Raw genomic sequence first — 20,087 nt, forward strand, 5'->3', positions numbered from 1 at the left:
CACCTTGGTAGGAGATGCACTAATTTTGATAATGATGCCATCAAATCAGAACATTTGAAAGACTCCTCTTTAGGAAGTATGTCCAGTTTTCATCCTTGAGAGGTGAATTGATATTACAGAAAATAAACTCAATTTTGGTATACAAGATAAGGTCAAGTCTGGTAGGCAACACTATTCTTTGTTTGAAAAATAACCAGGCACGATTAAAAATAACATCAATGTTTTCTTGCGCAATTTGAAAACTCGAGCCAAAGGTAGCTATAAAAGGGCAGTTAAAAAAAAAATCCTTTCAGCATGATAGCCTTGTAAGAAAAACCACAATGCCTCCCAGGGTTACTACTTTGAAGCACAACACTTTTTTGTGTGTGAGCATTGGACTATTAACGCAAATACTTCAGTTTTATTTCACCTTAGAAGTGGGAAGACTCACATGGGCTCTTGCAATTAATATTTAAAGTGACATTTTGCACTAAAGCTAGAGTTGTTGTTGTTGTTGTTAGATGCCACTGAGTTGGTTCTGACTCATAGCAACCCTATGTACAACAGAACAAAACACTGCCTGGTCCTGTACCATCCTCACGATCATTGCTATGTTTGAGCTCACTGTTGCAGCCACTGTGTCGATCCATCTCGTTGAGGGTCTTCCTCTTTTTTGTTGATACTCTACCAAGCATGATGTCCTTCTCCAGGGACTGGTCCCTCCTGATAACATGTCCAAAGTATGTGAGATGAAGTCTCACCATCCTCTCTTCTAAGGAGCACTCTGGCTGTACTGCTTCCAAGACAGATTTGTTCATTCTCCTGGCAGTGCATGTATATTCAATATTCTTTGCTAACACCATAATTCAAATGTATCAATTCTTCTTTGGTCTTCCTTATTCATGGCTACCAACCCAAAACCAAACCCATTGCCGTGGAGTCGATTCCAACTTATAGTGAACCTATAGAGCAGACTAGAACTGCCCCATAGAGTTTCCAAAGAGGGCCTGGTGGATTCAAACTGCTGACCTTTTGGTTAGCAGCCATAGCACGTAACCACTATGCCACCAGGGTTTCCTTATTCATGGTTAGGGACCCATTTACTTTTTCAGGCCACTGAGAAATTATTTAGTACTTCAACAAATGAATGGGACTCTTCTTAAACAATGTAAAGAACATATGAGATTTGGAGTACAAGATGTGGATTCAAGCTTTGGTTCCCACCATAATTAGCTACATGACCATGGCTTATTTACTTATACCACTCTTCTACAAAAACAGAGGAATAGAGGTGTCTTATCTATCTCATCGACCATTCGTCTGTCAGTTTGTCATACTGTGGTGGCTTGAGTGTTGCTATGATGTTGGAAGCTATGCGACCGGTATTATACATACCTGCAGGGTCACCACGGTGGACAGATGTCAGTGGAATTTCCTGGAAGAAAGACCTGGCAAACTACTTCTACTTCTGAAAATTAATCAATGAAAACCCTATAGATCACAACAGAATATTGTCTGAAATAGTGTTGCAAGATGAGCCCCCTAAGTTGCAAGTCACTTAAAATACTTGGTGGCTTCAAGAATGGACTTGAGTACACCAATGATCATGAAGATGGTGCAGGATTGGGCAATGTTCCGTTCTATTGTATATGAGGTCACCACGAGTCCAAGTTGACTTGGTGGCAACTAAAAATAACAATATATTTATCTCACATGATTTTAAGGGGATTAAATGAGATACTGCATGCGCCAGGCTAAAGTGCTATCCAAATGTAAGATCCTGGACCAGGGCCCATCTCTTGTGTACCAGGTCTCCAAGGTGGTGGAACTTCCCCACATTTTTGGAGATTGATCATTTTCAGATTATTATGCATTCTCTCCTTTTATTTTTTCCCTCTTGTGTGAATGGCTTTTATTTAATATTCTTCTCACTGGATCTCCACCAAAGGAATTAGAGCAGAGCCAAACACAGGTCAATCTACTTATGAACCCTTTAGTTAACTCCCTAAAAGTTTTGGGTGAAAGAAGGCTGCCTCAGACATCCATGCTCTGACTATTATAATTTCTAAATGAGAGCCAAGTAAGATCACTGCTAACATCTAAACTAAGATCAGAACTTGATATGTCTACCCAGACTGACCAGAGTCCACCATTTCAGAGCTTCCACATTTCTGGATACTCACGTCTTCATTTCTTTGTCCCTGGGATCCTTCTGAACCAGGTTACTAAAATTATTGGTATACTTTTCTTCCCCCTTCACTATTGTAAAGACATAATTATGGGACTGATGCTAAAATGTGTAGACTGTACCAAGCTGAGAAAGTTTTGGGTCTGCTTCTCTTATGGAAAACCTCCACTCCTACTCTGAAAGGCTGTTCTTTGAGGCCCATAAAATAAAAAGAGACTGAATGGGCACACCAGCCCAGGGGCAAGGATGGGAAGGTAGGAAGGGACAGGAAAGCTGATAATAGGGAACTCAAGGTCGACAAGGGGAAAGCGTTGAAATGTGGTGGGGTTGGCAACCAATGTCACAAAACACTATGTGTATTAATTGGTTAATGAGAAACTAGTTTGCTCTGTAAACCTTCATCTAAAGTACAATTTAAAAAAAAGGCCGTTCTTTGCTTCTCAGCCACCAAGCTATGCAGAAATTAGACAAGTTCAAAGTTCACTGAAGCCTCTTAAGAGCTCTTTAACCAAAAATAAAACCAAAAATCAAAAACCCCAAACCTTTTGGGGGTGAATCGATTTCAACTCATAGCAACCCTGTAGGACAGAGGAGAACTGCCGCATGGGGTTTCCCAAGCTGTAATCTTTATGGAAGCAGACTGTTACCCATTTCTCTCTTGGAGAAGCTGGTGGGCTCAAACCGCCGACCTTTCTGTTAGCAGCCGAGCACTTAGCCACTGAGCCACCTGCGCTCCCTTTATAGCTCTTTTAAGAGCTTCTGAAAGGAGGATTATAGCCTCGAGCTAAGGTGATGGGGGCATTTTAGATTCAAAAAGATACAGCCATTGCAATTTAGGAGCAGCTTTAAAAAAGGAACTTTTAATTTCTCTCTTTTAAAAAAATGGGGGGAGAGACGGAATCTAGCTAGTTTTCCTATAAGACTTCTGTCTTGCCCCAGAGATAGTTTAATCCAGGAAACTGTAGGTTTGACCTTTCTCAAAGTTTCTTCCCTGACTCTAAGTAGTTGGGCCTCCTTCAACTCTGCTATTTACTGAATTTATTTATATATCACCTCATTCTAAAGATGAACACAGGCAACTTCCCCAGCTCAAGTGCTGTTCTCTTTTGGGGGACAGCAAGTGATAGAGTGACGCACTTCCCCTCCATGTCACCAGTGGTTCTCTAGTTCTTGGTGCAAACCCAGTCTTCAAACAGGACTGGCTTTTCAAGGCCACCCTTCCTTATCCCCTGAGGATAACCCACGTGACTACAGCTGGAATTAGGAGGTCATTTTTCCACAGTGATGGTCCCTTAAGGGCAGCTGGGCAAAGGGGCACTCCTGGGGGTTGGTGCTGCCCAATATGAGGCCAAAACAGATTTTAGTCTGAGGTAAAAAAATTTGTACTTAAACATTTGGACTTCCTTATTAACTATTCTGCCACCAACTGGCTTTTCTCAGAGGGTGCTGGTCAGGGAAGCTGGGGTCCTCCACAAGTAGAAGACCTTTATCAGGCCCAGAGCCTAGGCGACCTTATGTCCTGAGCTTGCTCTTGCCTCCACAGCAGCTGCTGCCCTCGGAAGCTTAGTCCTGGGACAGTCGACATCTGAGGGCATCATGGTTTGAGCCTGTGAGGAGGTTGCTAAGCCAACATTAAACCAAAAAAAAAGCAAACCCGTTGCCGTCGAGTAGATTCCGACTCATAGCGACCCTGTAGGACGGAGTGGAACTGCCCCATAGAGTTTCCAAGAAGCGCCTGGCAGATTTGAACTGCCGACCTTTTAGGTTAGCAGCCGTAACGCTTAACCAGTACACCACCAGGGTTTCCAACATTAGCACAACTTTATTTGGTAACTGAAAGGGCTTTATTTCCTCCTTGAGAAAACAAACGTCATTTCCTCCTGAGCTCTGTTTAAAATAAAGTGGAATTCCCCTTCTCCTGCTACCCTTTTTCTTTTTTTCAGGTGGGGCAGGGAAAGGGAAAATGAGGAAGGTGTGGCTGTGGGCAGGGGTGGCTTTGCCCTACGAGGAAGATGCTGGACACTTGGTGTGCAGTATACTGGAAGTGGGGGGATGGGAAGGGTGACTGGCATTTCTTTCTTCCTTGTTGGTTTTGCAAGTTACAGACTGGGGTGTGACTCACACTGTGGAGCCCTGGAGCCAGCAGAAGTTAAGAGAGAATTGGAAGAAACTTATCTGTGTATTTTATAAGCTGAGATGCGAGAACATTCCACTGCATCAACACTTCCTGCCTGATCAGAGGGCTCTTGAAGAACCATGAGCCAATGCCTCCTTGAAGTTTGGGCCTCTCCGAAGGCTGGGGTTTCTCAGGGTGCCATGCGCCGCTTTTATAACAGCCCAGAGCAAAAATAAACAGGCTAAAGAATAGCACGAGCTACCATTTGCAGGTGATTACTTTGGGCTTGCACTGTGTCACGCACTTCACAGCTATCATCTCACTTAATCCCTGGTGGTACAGTGGTTAAGGACTCGGCTGCTAACCAAAAGGTAGGCAGCTCGAATCCACCAGCAGCTCCTCGGAAACCCTGTGGGGGCAGTTCTACTCTGTCCTATAGGATCACTATGAGTTGACTTGATGGCAACAGATTTGGTTGGATTTGGTTTACGAGATAAGTGGAGTAGTTCCCATTTCAGAGATGAGGAAGTTAAGGCTCAGAAAGATGAAGAACTCGATTAAGGTTTCACATTTAGGAAATGAATGAGCTAGCATTTGAACCCAGGACTGTTGCATTCCAGGTTTTATATTTTTAACCATTAATATACTGGTTCCTTCCCTGGACTCTTTCCTCAGCTTAGTCAGCTCCTACTCACTCTTTATGGCCTAACTAAAAGATCAACCGTTCTGAGAAGCTTCTCCTGACTCACCCAAACAAATTACCATGCTGCTGTGTGCTCTCAGCCCTTTTCCTTTGTGATTACTTCCTACTCACACACAGTGAGTTTTGTTCATGAGCCTCCCCAGGTATACTCTAATCAGATTTATTCTGCATCTCTTCCCCTACACTCATAGTGGGTGCTCGACTCATTCAATGCTGAATGAATACATCCAATACGGGCAAATGAAATGATAATTGGCATTTTTTTAAGCCCTTGTATATGCCAATCATGATACTAAGAAAGTTCCTTAGCAGCAGGCTCTCATCTATTCATCTTGGAATCCCCTGCTCCACGTCTTACCTGCATACTTACTTCTATAACTCTACCTTTCTGGTCCTACTATCCCAGCTCCTTATTTGCCACACATGCTCTTGAGAGTCCCAAGTGTGAGCAAGTTGGTGAGCTGGAGGAGAGTTATTTTAGGAATAACTGTTTGAGTAGAGTGAGATAATATCCTTGAAGCAGCCAGAGCAAACTCCCAGGAGGCTGTGCTCTGGGGTGGTTTCCAGACCTGGCCAACCATTACTCCTACTTACTTCCCCCACAGGAAGGTGTCTGCCCAAGGTCATCATTTTCTCTGTTTTGGGCTGGTTCTGTACCCTGTGGCAGTCCTGGGACCAACTCTGGCATCATTTTAAGGGTCCGTCTCCTCATGGGCTACCTCTCATGTTATATACACATCCCCTCACCCCCTTCTTTCAGTTACACACCTACTGGTCCTTTGTGAACACAGGAGCTCTGTCTACACTCAGAAGGCTCTCTGCCTGTATCCGAACTCCCTCCCCCTCACTTGACCTAAAAGTCCCCTCCTGTCTTCCTGGGCTTGGCAACATTCCCAAACCTCAAAAGGTCCTCTGGGAACTCTTCTCATTGAGGTGTTTTCTTTTCCTTTTTTTTTTTTTCCTCTTTTAAACATGAAAGAAATATTTCATCTGATCTCTTTGGCAGGATATTTGCCAACTATATCCAAACTGAAAATACCAGTTTGTGATGGGGTGAACCTCTGAAAGAAAGAATTTTACTAGGCTCTTTAAAAGTTGTTATTGCTCTGAGAGAGCTAGGGTGGAGGAGGTGATGGTGGAAAGCTTCCAGAGGTGAAAAACAGAAGGTGAGTGTCTTGCCCCTATCCACAGATGACTCCCAGAAAAATCAACAGTCAGCTTATTTAGAATGTATGTGTAAGGACTTTGACCAAGGTCCTGGGTGTGTGTTTGTACCTCTGATCCATTTTGAGGAGAGTCATTAACAAAACTCTTGACTGCTTTTCAGTATTCTTGCTCTTTTATTTCCTCTTCCTGGTCCAGAGCCAGAGCCTTGGTGGCATGGTAGTTAAGAGATCGGCTGCTAATCAAAAGGTCGGCAGTTCCAATCTACCAGACACTCCTTGGAAACCCTATGGGGGTAGTTTTATTCTGTGCTATAGGGTTGCCATGAGTTGGAATTGACTCAGTGGGCAGATTAGGCAAGAAATGGGGAAGATGAGAAGGTGGTCACTTCAGTGTGTACAGTGGCTTCTTCAGTTAAAGTCACCAAGAGGAAAGCAACATTTTGTCTCAAAGGAATTCTTTCTCTTTAAAAGAGTATGTTCACCTGTGGGTGATTGATTGGTGAGGAAAGGGGCTCAACAGAGCTCTGAGTGTGTGTCCAAATCTCAATTTATTACTCTGGAAAAAGGCTCTTCCATCTTTATAGCAAGAGTCTTGGATCACATCTCCTCCCAAATAACAACAATAATAAAATAATCGTAATAAGCAACAAGAATAAAAATAATAGCAGTGATACTTTCCTGTTACTTACTATGGTGCCAGGGACTGTTCTAAGAGCTTTATATATTTCAATTCATTTCATCCTCATGGGAACTTCATAAGGTAGATATTCTTGTTACTGCTACTTTACAGACAAGGAAACTGAGGCACAGAGAAATTAAGGGCCCAAAGCCACAAGGCTGGTAAACAATAGAACTGGGATTCAAGGGCAGACTCTCAAGTTCATGCTGCCAATCACCAAGCCCTCCTGCCCCCTAGGCTCCAGTGCTAGATCTGAGTCTGTTTGGGGATGAAACTTGCCACTCTGGTACATGCTCTGTCTGCTTTCTGTTGTCTGGCCAAAACCATGGCCTAGCTCAGGGCTGTGTGGTGGTTTAGATCATCTCATGCGTACTGGTGAAGGGGGGTTGAAGCTTAGTAGTTCAGATTAATGGGGATGAGGGACTAGCTAGAAGCAGACAACAGTCAAAGCAATCTAAAAGGTCCATGTCACAGGCTTCTAGTATGTGTTGTGGTCCAAATTAGCTGTTACACTACTGCCAAGTGCTGCACATTACAGTACATTAAATAACTCAGGGTAAATGGTAAACGATAATTTGCATTGGTAAGGTGGGGTGGAGGGCAGGTGGGGATGGTGAGGCGGGGGTGAAAAAGTAAAAAAGAGAACCTCAATTCTCAGATATTGCCATCTGATGGGAAACCCCGGTGGCATGGTAGTTAAGTGCTACAGCTGCTAACCAGAAGGTCAGCAGTTCATATCCACCAGGCACTCCTTGGAAACTCTATAGGGCAGTTATACTCTGTCCTATAGGGTCGCTATGAGTCGGAATCGACTTGACGGCACTGGGTGGCACTGGGTCTGGGTTACCACTTGATGGATCCTAATTTTACCATTATTAATGGTCTGCTTGACCTCTGGCCTTGGATTCTGTTTGGATTTCCTTCCTATTCTTCTCTCTCTCTATCCCGCACCAGGGGAAGCTATGCTTGTCTCCTCCCTCTTGCCCCAAATCCAACCTACAAACCTCTCCCGAATGAGCTTCATGGGCTCTCTTGACGTAGGCCACTGTGATGGAGGGAGAAGCAACACAGGCCAGGGCTCTGAGGTTTTAACACCCAGCTCCAGAGACACATGTAAGGCCCCGGAAGCCACACTGGATAGTGTAGAATTTGATGGATAGATAAGCAGGTAGGTGAGTCGGGGGAGGGGTGGCACTAAACTCTATTTCTGCCAATAACTGCTGAAGGAGCAGTTCACAAATGACAGCGAGTCTTTGAAAGCTGGAGCAGTCTTGGGAAGAGGTAGGGGGTGGGTGGTGACACCACGGGTTACCGCACTGGGTGACACCAACCCGAGTGACGCCTTTGTATGGAGGTATGAAATACAGTGTTATAGTCATGGTTTTATGAAAAAAAAAATTTTTTTTTTCTTTTTTTTTGTTCTGCTTGCTCACTGGACTATAAAAGTCCCTTAAAGCCAGGGATAAGAAATTGTACTTCTTTATTTGTCTAAGCTTAAAGTAAGCAATTCATAAAATAGCTTGGATATCTTCTGAAAGCATAGCTATTTTTTATTTAACTTTACAACTAGTAGTGATGCAAAAATAAAACTCCTTTATAAGGTATACAGCTTGCATGCAAATATGCTCCAGAAGTATTTTTAATTAACACTTAACCCAAGCTTGTTTCTGTAAGTTAATCCTTCTTCCTAATGTTGTTCAAAAACTTTAAATCATGAAATCACTGCTTAGTCATTTTTCACATACAGTTGCAGAGGCAAAATTTATCAAAATTAGCCAAATATTATCACAACAGGAATCTTTTACCTCATGTTTATATTCTTTCTAAAAACTACTTAGTGGGTGGCTAGTGGGCAGACGTGGATTTTGGGCCTGATGCTGTTTGTTGCCATTGAGTCGGCTCAGACTCGTGCCTGTCTGATGTACAACAGGGCTCAGCAGTGCCCAGTCCTACGCCATCTTCATGAGCATCGGCATGCTTGAGTGCATTGTTGCGGCTCTTGTGTCAATCCATCGCTTTGAGGGTTTCCCTGGTTTTCACTGGTCCTCTATCAAACATGATGTCCTTTTCTAGCAATTGGGTGACATGTCCAAAGTAAGTGAGCTGAAACCTCTTTATCCTCACTTCTAAGGAGCACTTTGGTTGTATTTCTTCTAAGTCTGGTATGAACATACTTTAGTCATCAAAGTGACATCTTTGCTGTTTAACACTGCTTTGATTTTTTAACTTCTGCTTCCATGGATGCTGATTGTTGATCCATGTAGAATGATATCGTTGACATCTTCAGTTTTTTCTCCATTCATCATAATGTTGTTTATTGGTCCAGTTGTGAGGATTTTCGGGCAGGAGCCTTCAGATCTATACTTTTCCACTTCATGTGATTATAAAACCTGGTTTGGAGAATGGGTTTATTTTTATCTAAAAGCATTTTACCTATCTAGAGCATATGGGTAAAAAGGTGAGCTACAAGTATTAATCTCTGTTGAGATAATAAAGGATTTCCATGTGCTCAAGTCAAGTGCTTGTTTTCTCTTCCTTTGTTGCTCTCTCTCTCGTGGGCATGTCAGCTGTGCTTCAGGGAATCAGGGAGCACAGGTTTTTAATGAATGCAAACCAGTGGCACGCAAGTCAGGACAGTTCCTGGTTACCATGGTTTTAAAGTTTTTTCACTTACAATTTCAATCTTTTTCAGCACAATATGGCCTCTTTTCCACTTGGAATTTATTTTCAACGCCTTTTTCACTCCCCTAATCTCAGCTTTCTTTTGACACCTGTAATATGGACTCTACTGGGTTTCTAAGAATAGTAAATGGTGTTCCTCTTCCCCTTTTCCCATCACACAGCAGCAATCTGTGTACACACTGGCTTCCCCATTTGAACAAGCTGATTCCCATATAGCAGCCCAAGCCTGCCCAATGTTTGGGAGCACTCTTCCCGTTCAGTTGGCCTAAAGGCACTCCCCTGAGGTGCTGGTGGTTTAGTGGCAGTGAACAGGAGATCCTGTTCAACTCCCAGACAATGTACTTCATGTGCAGCCACCACTTGTCTGTCAGTGGAGGTTTGAGTGTTGGTATGATGCTAAAGAGTGTTTTAGTAATGCTTCCAGACTAACAGAGACTAGGAGGAAAGGCCTGGCCTTTAGGAGGAAAGGCCTGGCAATGTGCATCCAAAATTCAGACAATGGAAACCCTATAGATTACAAAAGTCCCATCTGCAACTGACCATGGGGATGGTGCAGGACTGGGTAGTGTTTCTTCTGTTGTGTACAGGGTTAGTATGAGTCAGGGGCTGACTCCATGGCAACTAACAACAATGACAATAACAAGGCTGCTCCCAGACCAAAAGGAGACTGCAGGGCTTAAGATTTCCTCCTATGCATGGGTGGCCCATACATCTGAATGCTATTCACAGAATTCCCTTAAAGACTGCTCTGGATTCAATCTCCCCTTAATAATAGTTCTTGGGGGGCATCTATGGTATTGTGCCAAGGGCAGTAATAAAAGCATTAAGAAAACAATCCTGCCCATAAAAACCACAGTAGCCATCATTTCCTGTGGCTAGCCCGTGCTAGGCATTGAGCTAGGCAGAGGTGGGTAGATCTCTCCAATTTGGAGTTTAGGAAGTTTAGTCTCCAAGTAGTTAACGAATCTCTTCAATTGGTTAGTGGGCAGAAGTGGGATTCAAGCTTTGGGGCTATGCTTTTGTACTTCATGCTACCAAAAGACCTGGTGTGGGGACTGGCTTTGTATATGCCCTAGCTGAATGGTCTTGGGCAGGTCACTTCACCCCTCTCCTCCTCCATGCCACATCTTACCCCCATTGCTATCTGCAAAATGGGATTCGTTCCATCAATTACACAGCTAATGTTTATTGTTTACTATGTGCCAAACTCTGACAAAACACTCCTTTCCTCCAAGAGTATTAAATAATGTTTTTAAAATGCTTTGTCCGTTATCAAGTACAATTCAAAGGCCTTAGGATCCACGCACCTCTCACCCATAAACACTCTGAAGCCAGGAAGGAACCTTGGATTCAGTGGAGCACTTGAGCCAACCTAGATATTAACAATGACTGCTGATCTCATTATTCAAGTTTCCCCTTCAGCCAGACCATAACCAAGGCAATAATGTAATTTTATTGTTGAAAGGGACTTCTAAGAAGTCTCATCCAGCTTAACGCCTTCATTTTGCAGATGATAAAATAGAACGTTATAGAAGTAAAGAGGTTTGGTCTGGATCAGAGTCCCTCAGTGGCAGAGAACTCAGATCTCTTGATTCCTTGGATTCTTTTAAATTCTCTACTCATTGGCTTCAGAACGAGTAACAGCTTTTAAAGTGCTGGTAGCTGAGGTAGTGAACAGGACCGAGGCCCCAGCCTCTACTTCGGGACAGTGTTTCCAAAATTCAAAAGTCTATATACCAACTGCAGAGTAGAACTGCTCCACAGGGTGTTTAAGGCTGTAACCTTTTGGAAGCAGGTCACCAGGCCTTTCTCCGGAGGCAGCTCTGAGTGAGTCTGAACTGCCAACCTTTTGGTTAGTAGTCAAGTGCTTAACCATTTGCGCCACCCAGGGACTTCTTCTCCTACCCAGACCCCACACCTATTCTGGAGAATAACTGAAGAAAAAGAACAGAAAAGCACAGTTAGTGTTGGCTGTGGATGAGGAGAAGTCTCTTGCCTCCCCTCTCCTGAAAGTACTGATCTATAAATGTGAGTGGGTCAGCTGTGTTATGTCAGGCCATCTGATCCCTTGACTGAAGGGTGTAGGTATTTCTATTCAGCAGTCAAGTCAGAATGAGAAAAATAAATCCCCATATCTCTCTGCTATCCAAATATTCTGAGTACAATTAACAATAAAATTATCAAAAATAATTCACTGGGATTTTTCCAGTTCAGGTCAACTATCTGCATGGCATTGGGCAGGAGAAAAGTATGTGTAGGCTGAGAAGTCAGCCCTTTGTAGACTCTGACTTTAAACAACCATATATTAGAGAGTAGAACTGTGCTTCATAGGGTTTTTAGTGGCTGATTTTTGGAAACAAATTGCCAGGCCTTTCTTCCAAGGTGCCTCTGGGTGGGTTTGAACCGCCAACCTTTCAGTTAGTAGCCCAGCACTTAACCGCCTGCATCACCCAGGCAGGCCTGAATGACACCTAGAGTGGGAAAATAATGCACTGCAGGAAGCATGCCACTGTCTTGCTCAGGAGCTGCCATTTTCCTCCATGAACACTGAGGGAGGAGGTTTGTTGTTGTTACCTCCCCCTTTGTCGCTTTATTATTTCAATGATGAATGTGAGGTATGACCATAGATAAAATAATATTTGAGGGGAAAATAAATCACAGAAGTTGACATATGCCCTTTTTGAGAATCATCCAGACAGCCAGGTGGAGGCTCAGATTCCTTCGGGGTCCACCAGCCTCAGCAAGGAAGACCTTCCACATTGAAATTTTCTTGGTTCAGAGGAAATAAGCAAGAAAAGAGGGAGGAACTTCTTAGAGCCTATGGCAGAGTGCTAACCCTACTGGCCCAATGGTGTGCACATTTATCATTTGAGCATGGAACACAGGGGGGAGCAGAGAGTCACAGTTTCAGGTCACCTGTCCCAATACCTTGGTCAAGGGCAGTAATATCAGTAGAACTGCTGTAACCCCAAGGACTCAGGGATCTGTACAGAACCATTAGTCAAATTTATCTAGCCTTGCCTCTGTGTAATGAATCACCAAGGCCAGGTAAGAACCTGCTTTTAAATATTGTATTTACCAAGTTTTAATTTCTCCCAGACTCTTGTCCCTAAGGTTTTAGAGTTAAAAACATTGGAAAGAAAAATAATTTCCAAACTTGCAGGCAAGTTAAGAGAAGACAGCAACTTCTATCTATTAACTGTCTACCCACAGGGGCAAGTGGGGTCTAGGCTAAATCCCAAAGCTCAGCTTTTGTATCTTCCTCTCCCCCACCACAAGTTCTTTTCTCTAGGCAAGAAATCTCTAATTGTTTGAACTCTTTAGCCCTTTTCCTTGGGTTGCCCAGGTTTTCTGAAAGTGTTACTATTTCTAAGGTGAATATAGCTATTCTTATCCTTCACACCTTTTGGATTATTATTTTCTTTATTGTGCTATAGGCGAATGCTTAAAAGAATCTTTATGACCTAATTTTTAGAGCAAAAGTCCCTTTAGGAGTCTTAAAGTGTTTTGCAAACATTCTCATTTTTCAAATTAAGAAAATCAAATTCTGGAAGAGTCAAAACTCATGTTAGTAACTTATACTGAGAATTACAGATTCAACTGTACTAACCGTAATGGCTAACATTTATTTGGTACTTACTATGTTGGGGACACTTTATATAGTACCCGTCTCATTTAATCCTAATAAGAATGATTAGGCAGGCATGATACTGTTAGAACCGTTATGTCATAGATGAGGAAAACGGGACACCCAGGGATGAATAAGTTTGACCAAGTATTCCATCCAGCAAATGACACTGCTGACATTTAAACCAGGCAGTCTGATGCCAAAGCTTGGACTGTTAGTAACACTCTCGCCTTCCTACAGTCTGGCTTTGAAGTTACCCCACAGTTTCTCCACAAAGAAATAGGCAAAGTGGTTTTGATGGCCCACTTCCATGAACTCACTGAGGTTTTATGACTTTAGCTTAAATTTATCCTCACTTTTCAGCCTGTGGTCACAAGCCTGAAGACCATGAGTCTAATGATGACAGCAAGACACTATAATAAAATGCCTTCTCTCATTGACCAATATTTTCTTTCTAACGACCAAGAAAAAAGGTGAGCTGAGGACCATATCAATTTAGTATCCGTTATGTGCCCTCTTAATACAATTTTCCTGAGTCAACATGTCAAGGATGGGACTTTCAGATCCTTTTCCAATCAAGATGATGGGTTGGTACCAATCCATTGGCACCTCCCTGCTCGGTTATTTTGTAACTAAGAAGACATACTCTTTTGAGTTGGAAGCTTAGGGTAAAAGTGCAATCTAGATATGGAGTCAGGCATATTCCAATCAGTTTCCCAATAAGCCCACCAGCCACAGAATCAACAATTATGTCAGCTGTGCTTACAAGTCAACTCCTACTTCCTCAGTGAAGCATTTCCCAAATCACTTTGGCCAGCTATGATTGGTGAAAAGTATGTAAAGCAGAAGAATGAAACTGTTCCATGGAAATAGAAACCCTCTAAATGTAATAAAAGGTGACACTGAGACAATTAAAATATGTGATGGAACAGTACTTGGACCAGACGACAACATAAATGGTAAAGAGTTGATTTTCTTTATTATCTTGACATAACTTTTCCAAGAATATTTCAAGAACCAGATTAAGATTTAGGTAATAAAAATAAGCCAAAGGAGAAATACAAGTAGTAGAGACAATAGCTCAAAATATTTTTAACCTAAGATAAAATCTGACAGCTGGAGATCATTGTGGGAGTTGCAAGCTCTGAGGTTTAGCGTAAGTTTAAAGAATTGGGTACAAAAGGAAAAAGTGGAGTGAAAATCTATAACAACCTTTAACCTGGCCATTCCTGAAACCTATGGGAAAGCCAAAGGTGGTAGTCAGAAGAGAGGTAGTGAGAACGAAGGTGGGCAGAAACCCTTAGCAACAGCAGAACAGCCTTTAGACAGCCTACAGGTATGACAGTATATTCAAAAGGTATTTTTGTGTGCACAGGTGAGGGTGTTCAATTTTTCTTTATTTTCAATACCAAACCCAGGATTTATGAGGCCAAGAATATAAGTGGATGTATTGTCTAAATTTTGGTACTTAGTCATCAAAAGTCATTCATTCATTCATCACACATTTATTGAACACCTACACTGAGCCAGGCACTGTAGGTACTGGAAATATGTTTGTGAGTCAAAACAGACAAAATCACACCCTCAGATACCTTGGAAGGCAGTGTAGTGATGGACAAAGAGCCACATGAGGTAAATGTATAATCACGTATTGTGCTATGTGTTGTGAGAGGGTTCCAGGTAGAAGCGTCTGAATGAGTGAAGGGAGATCAGCAGATTCACAGTACTGAGAGACATCCAGCCTGGGAGGTAGAGGGAGGAGGGCAGGGGGCTGAGATGCAGGCAGGGGCTGACCCTACAGGGCTTCACTAGCCATGTAAAGTGAAGGACTGTGGACTTCATCTTAACAACAGTCGGATGCCCGGAGGAGATGGGATGTTGGTTATGGAGATGTCATATGTGGCCTGTTCAGATGTGTGTTTAAGGTCACTCTGGCTGCTGTGTGGAGACAGGTAAGATGGGCGAGATTGGTACAGGGGTGGATGTGAAGGAGCGCAGTAGAATTAGGGAGCTTCGATGTGAGAGGGAGTGGAGAGAAGTGAATGAATTTGGGAGCTATTAAGACTTCAAAATCAATATTACTTGATGGAGAGGAGAGTGAAGGAGAGAGAGAACTGAAAATATGCTGGCACCATTCATTAGGAGTCCTTGGGTGGTGCAAATGGATAATACCCTTGGCTGTTAACTGCTGAAGGCTTGAGTTCACCCAGCAGTGCCTTGGAAGAAAGGCCTGGTGATCTACTTCTGAAAAATCAGCCATTGAAAACCCTACATGGAGTTGCCATCAGTTGAAATTGATTTGATGGCAACTGATTTACTGGTTTATTATCCACTAAGAGGACCAGGCTTGGCTGTGAACAGTGATGTAATATTTGTAAAACTGAGCCTAAGATGTATTTTTTAGGATTATTGCTTTCTGATATATTCTGGGCATTCTTAAAGAATCTAATAAGTAAATGTCTAACATTCTTTTACATGGCTTTCTCATGCTATGTTTCTAGTTAAATCATTTTTCCCCTTTAACACGTTTTTAATGTATCATTTAAATATGGTGGTCATTAACATACTACGATACACATTTTTATTCCTAGAACTTTTCTACATACATTTTTAAAATTATCCTTCTACCTTTTGTAAGAGTTAATCTTCTTCAAATGTATATTCATTCGAAGGATTAGTCACAGAATAAGGAGATGTCTTGTAGAGCAGAAAGTCCCTTGCAGGTGTGGACACAGAGATGTTTAGATGTCTGTACCTGCTTATTTGAAACTTGATTTGACCTGAATAAATACTGCGGTTCAGACTGGTGATTTAAAGTTGAAAGGGCACAAATTGACACAATTATCTGCCCTTTTCTTTGTAAATGAACATATAGATTAGCATAAGACCAATAAAAAAACCAAACCCATTGCTGTTGAGTTGATTCCGACTCAGCGACCCTATAGGACAGTGTAGAACTGCCCCATACGGTTTCCAAGGAGCACCTGGTGGATTCGAACTGCCGACCTTTTGGTTAGCAGCCATAGCTCTTAACCACTATGCCGCCAAGGTTTCCGTAAGACCAATAAAAAAAATAAAATAATAATAATAAAAAGACCAATGGACACTTGGAATTTACAGACAAAAGAGAATATCCACTTTGCAACAAAACCACACCCATTGCTGTCAAGTTGATTCCAACTCACAGTGACCCTATAGGATAGAGTAGAACTGCTCCACAGGGATTCCAAAAAATGGCTGGTGGACCTGAACTGACGACCTTTTCGTTAGCAGCCAAACACTTCACCACTGTGCCACTAGCAACAAGTAGAGTGTAATTTTAAAGTCTGCATATACAAGGATTGATGACACTTTGAGTATACTGTAACTTGATGTGTAATGTCAGTTAATTCCTTGGCATTTACGGAGCACCTAATTGTTCACAGAGCCATTCAATTTAGTTCAGGAATTCAAAAAACAATTGCGTAGTTCCACCCCTACTGGGTAGTTCTACATCTTAGAATCAGCTCTGGCAGCACCTGGCATTTGACAACATCCCATCCAGCTCATGTTCACAGTAGCTTTGGAGGCCATTGCTCTCTTTCCCATTTTTCATTTCTGCAGAGTCAGGTAGTACTGGTGTAGTGGAAAGAACACTGGACTTAGGATCAGAAGAACTGAGGTTGAAGCCAGGCCCAATCACTCATGTGAGAACTTAAGTCTCTTAATCTTTCGGAACCTGTTTAATCACCTGTAGAACAGGTGCTGTGTTGCTCACCTCACTGGAAAGTATGAGGATTAGACAAAGGGGTACGTGTGTATCGGTCACTAGCCCAATTCTTGGAACATGTATATTCTTGGTAAGTTTCAGATAAATATGAAACTCATTCTTTCTGCACAGGGCAATTGAGATAAACAATTATCATAGTATGACAAGCCAGAAGGACCTGAAAAAGTGTCTCTCTTATATTCAGCTTATAGCTGAGAACACTTAAAAGTCTGAGTAGTGAAGTGACACGCTTCTTGGTAACAATGACAAACCAGAAACCAGGTCTCTTAACTGGTCTACATGTTTCCAGCGCTGAACTCTCTCCAACTTACCTTACATAATTCTGCCGGTTGGATACACTTAAATATAATTCTGAGCATGTTCTTGCCTTGATCAAAAGCCTAAAGTGGCTATCAGTGGTTTGGCAAGGAGAGCTAACTGTCTCATCCTACTACCTTGGGTCCTCCAATACTTGTCCTCTTCCTGCTTCATCTGCAACGTCTCCCTTCAGGCAGCCTAGCACCCATCAAACAGGGTACTTGCTATGCTGTGTACATGCTACATTGTAAACGCCACGAGGGTAACAATTGCCTTCTTCATGCCTATATGCCCAGTACCTACTCAGATACTTTCACAGGAGAAGTTGAAAAAATGTTGAAGATGGTGGGCCTCTTCATTGTAATAAATGTAATAACAACAGCAATCATAATAATGACAGCAGAATAGTAATAATACTAACAATGTAAATTAATAACTGTAAATAACAGTGAAGTAGCAACGAGGATAGTCATCAATTGAGCCATTTATCAATGGCCAATCTGTTGTAAATTTATTATCTCAATTAAACCTTGCAATAACCAATCACACAGATTTTATCTTTATGCTATCTTTCTGATGAAAAGGCTGATGCTCAGAGAGCTTAAATAACTCACCTTCGTTGAATGATTCTTTCCTTTATCAACAAATGTTATTGTAGGCATACCATGTATCCGGTTGCCCTGGGTGGTGCAAATGGTTAAGTTCTGGGCTATTAACTAAAAGGTTGTTGGTTCAAATTCACCTAGCGGAGTCTTGGAAGGAAAGCCTGGAGATCTGTTCCTGAAAAATCATAGCCTTATGGGCATAATACTACCTTGAAACACATGGGTTCTCCATGAGTCAAAATCAACGCAAAGGCACCCGGTTTGGGAAATGGTAAATGATCAAAAGGGAAAAAAAGCTGAGTAAAGGAATCGACCGTGATGGTGGGGGGGTTGCTATTTCAGGTAGGGGTGTAAGTAAAGGGCTCAGTGAGGAGGTAACAGTTAAACAGAGTCCTGACTGATGAAAATGTGTGAGCCATTAAAGCTGTGAAGGGGCTATGTTTCTTGCAGAGGGAACAGTAAGTGCAAATGCCCTGAGGCATGAGTGTTCTCAGTATGTTCAATAAAGAGCAACACTGTCAGTGTGTTTAAGGGGGAAAGTGTAAGAAGGTGAGCGCAAAGTGGATGTGGGGAGTCAGATCAGGCAGAACATTGTAGGCATGATACAGATTTTGGCTTTTACTCTGATTCAGAAGGGAGGCAACTGGAGAGCTAGTGCTGAGGAGCAACAGGCTCTGTCCTGGCAAGGGTGGGAGTAGGGAGATCACTTACAGGAACACTGAAATAACACATGTGAGAGACGATGGATGGGTGAAAAGAGATTGGGGTCTTGATGGCCTGGATGTGGAGCATGAGAGAAAGAAAGGAGTCTTAGTTTAGTCTAAGGCTTTTGGCCTGAGGAACTGAAAGAAGACTGAGAGAGGCACAGACTGAGAGCTAGTCGGAGAAATCAATAATTCATTTTATCTATATTAAGTTTGAAATGCCTCTTAGCCATCTAAGTGGAGGTTATGAATTAGATGACAGTTGGATATACATGTCTTCGGTTCAATGAAAAGAAAAAAAACAAAACAGAGACAGAATAGTAAATCTGAGAGTCATCCTTTTATGGATGGCATTTAAAGCCCTGAAACTAGACAAGATCAGGGGACTGAGTGTGGAGGGAAGAGAGGAGAGGGGAAGTGCGTGAGTGTGAGGAGACGGGGAGAGAGGAGGGCCAGTATTGCCCTGTAGAGGGAGGAAGATGAAGTAAGACAAAAGAGGCTGAGAAGGAGCTTCCGGTGAGATAGGTAACGAACCAAGAGAGACTATGTCCTGGAGGTCAAATGGAGAGGACTTTAGAGGCGATCACCTGTGTCAGATGCTGCTGACCGGTCAGGCAAACCAGGTCTGAGAATTAACTACTGGATGTGGCAATGTGGAGGGCACTGGGTTCCACGACAAGAGCAATTTCAGTGTGTAAAACTGAGTGAAAGGACTGGGTTCCCAAGCCAGGTGTATCCCACAGCAAATTCTGCAGCATTGTCCACTATGCTGGCTCCCTACTTTGCTCACAGTGTTCCTCTGGCTGAATCTCCCTTGCTACCTCTCTCTCTCCTTATGCCCCAAATCCTTCATCTCTTCAGCCCAGCTCATGTGCTCTCTCCATCACAGAATCTTCCCCAATCCCTTTTGTCAAATTTAACTCTGATAGCAATTAGTTTGTTTTATAAATACTTATTGATGAAGATGGATAGGTATCCTTTGAATGGATGAGTCCTTACAAGGATTAATAGAAACATGCTGTGTGAATCCACATTGTTGTTGTTGTGTGCTGTCCGAGTCAATGCTGACACATAGCGACCCTATAGGACAGAGAAGAACTGCCCCGTGAACCTACATAAAAAATAGACTATGACAAAGTGCTTCCAAAGGGAGTACTGCTACTGCTAAAGGCAGGACAAGAACATCCCAAAATAGTAATCCAGAGCACAGTCTCATGGGGCGCTGCTTGGTCTACTGGGCTAAGAAATGAGCAGTGTAGCAATGCTGGGTGGTGGAAAGAGGGATCTGGGCTCTGGGCCCAGCTGGCACCGAGCGGTGTGACATAATTTCTTCACCTATGAAATGAACAGATTGTATCACAACATCCCAAAGGTCCTCCTACCCACCTTGGTTTATTCTTAGAGCAGAAATTAATGAGTGGCATTAAGAGTTATTGGTGCTTATGCTATTTCTCTCTGTGTAAACTATAAAATCTCAGAGGACAGGTCTTCTACTTCTTTGCATCAAGAACAAGTTCTTGGTAGATGCACAATAAATATTTTTGTAGCTTGTAAGCGAAATGTACACTGAA

General features: G+C 42.6%; 1 protein-coding gene across 1 annotated transcript in view; it reads right to left on the minus strand.

The window, feature by feature from the left end:
- PARM1 (prostate androgen-regulated mucin-like protein 1) overlaps window positions 1-20,087 on the minus strand; it is a 122,778-nt gene that overhangs the window by 23,299 nt on the left and 79,392 nt on the right. The window lies entirely within an intron of this gene.

The sequence above is a fragment of the Elephas maximus genome, chromosome 5 (genome assembly GCF_024166365.1).
Source record: "Elephas maximus indicus isolate mEleMax1 chromosome 5, mEleMax1 primary haplotype, whole genome shotgun sequence".
Classification (NCBI taxonomy): Eukaryota; Metazoa; Chordata; class Mammalia; order Proboscidea; family Elephantidae; genus Elephas; species Elephas maximus.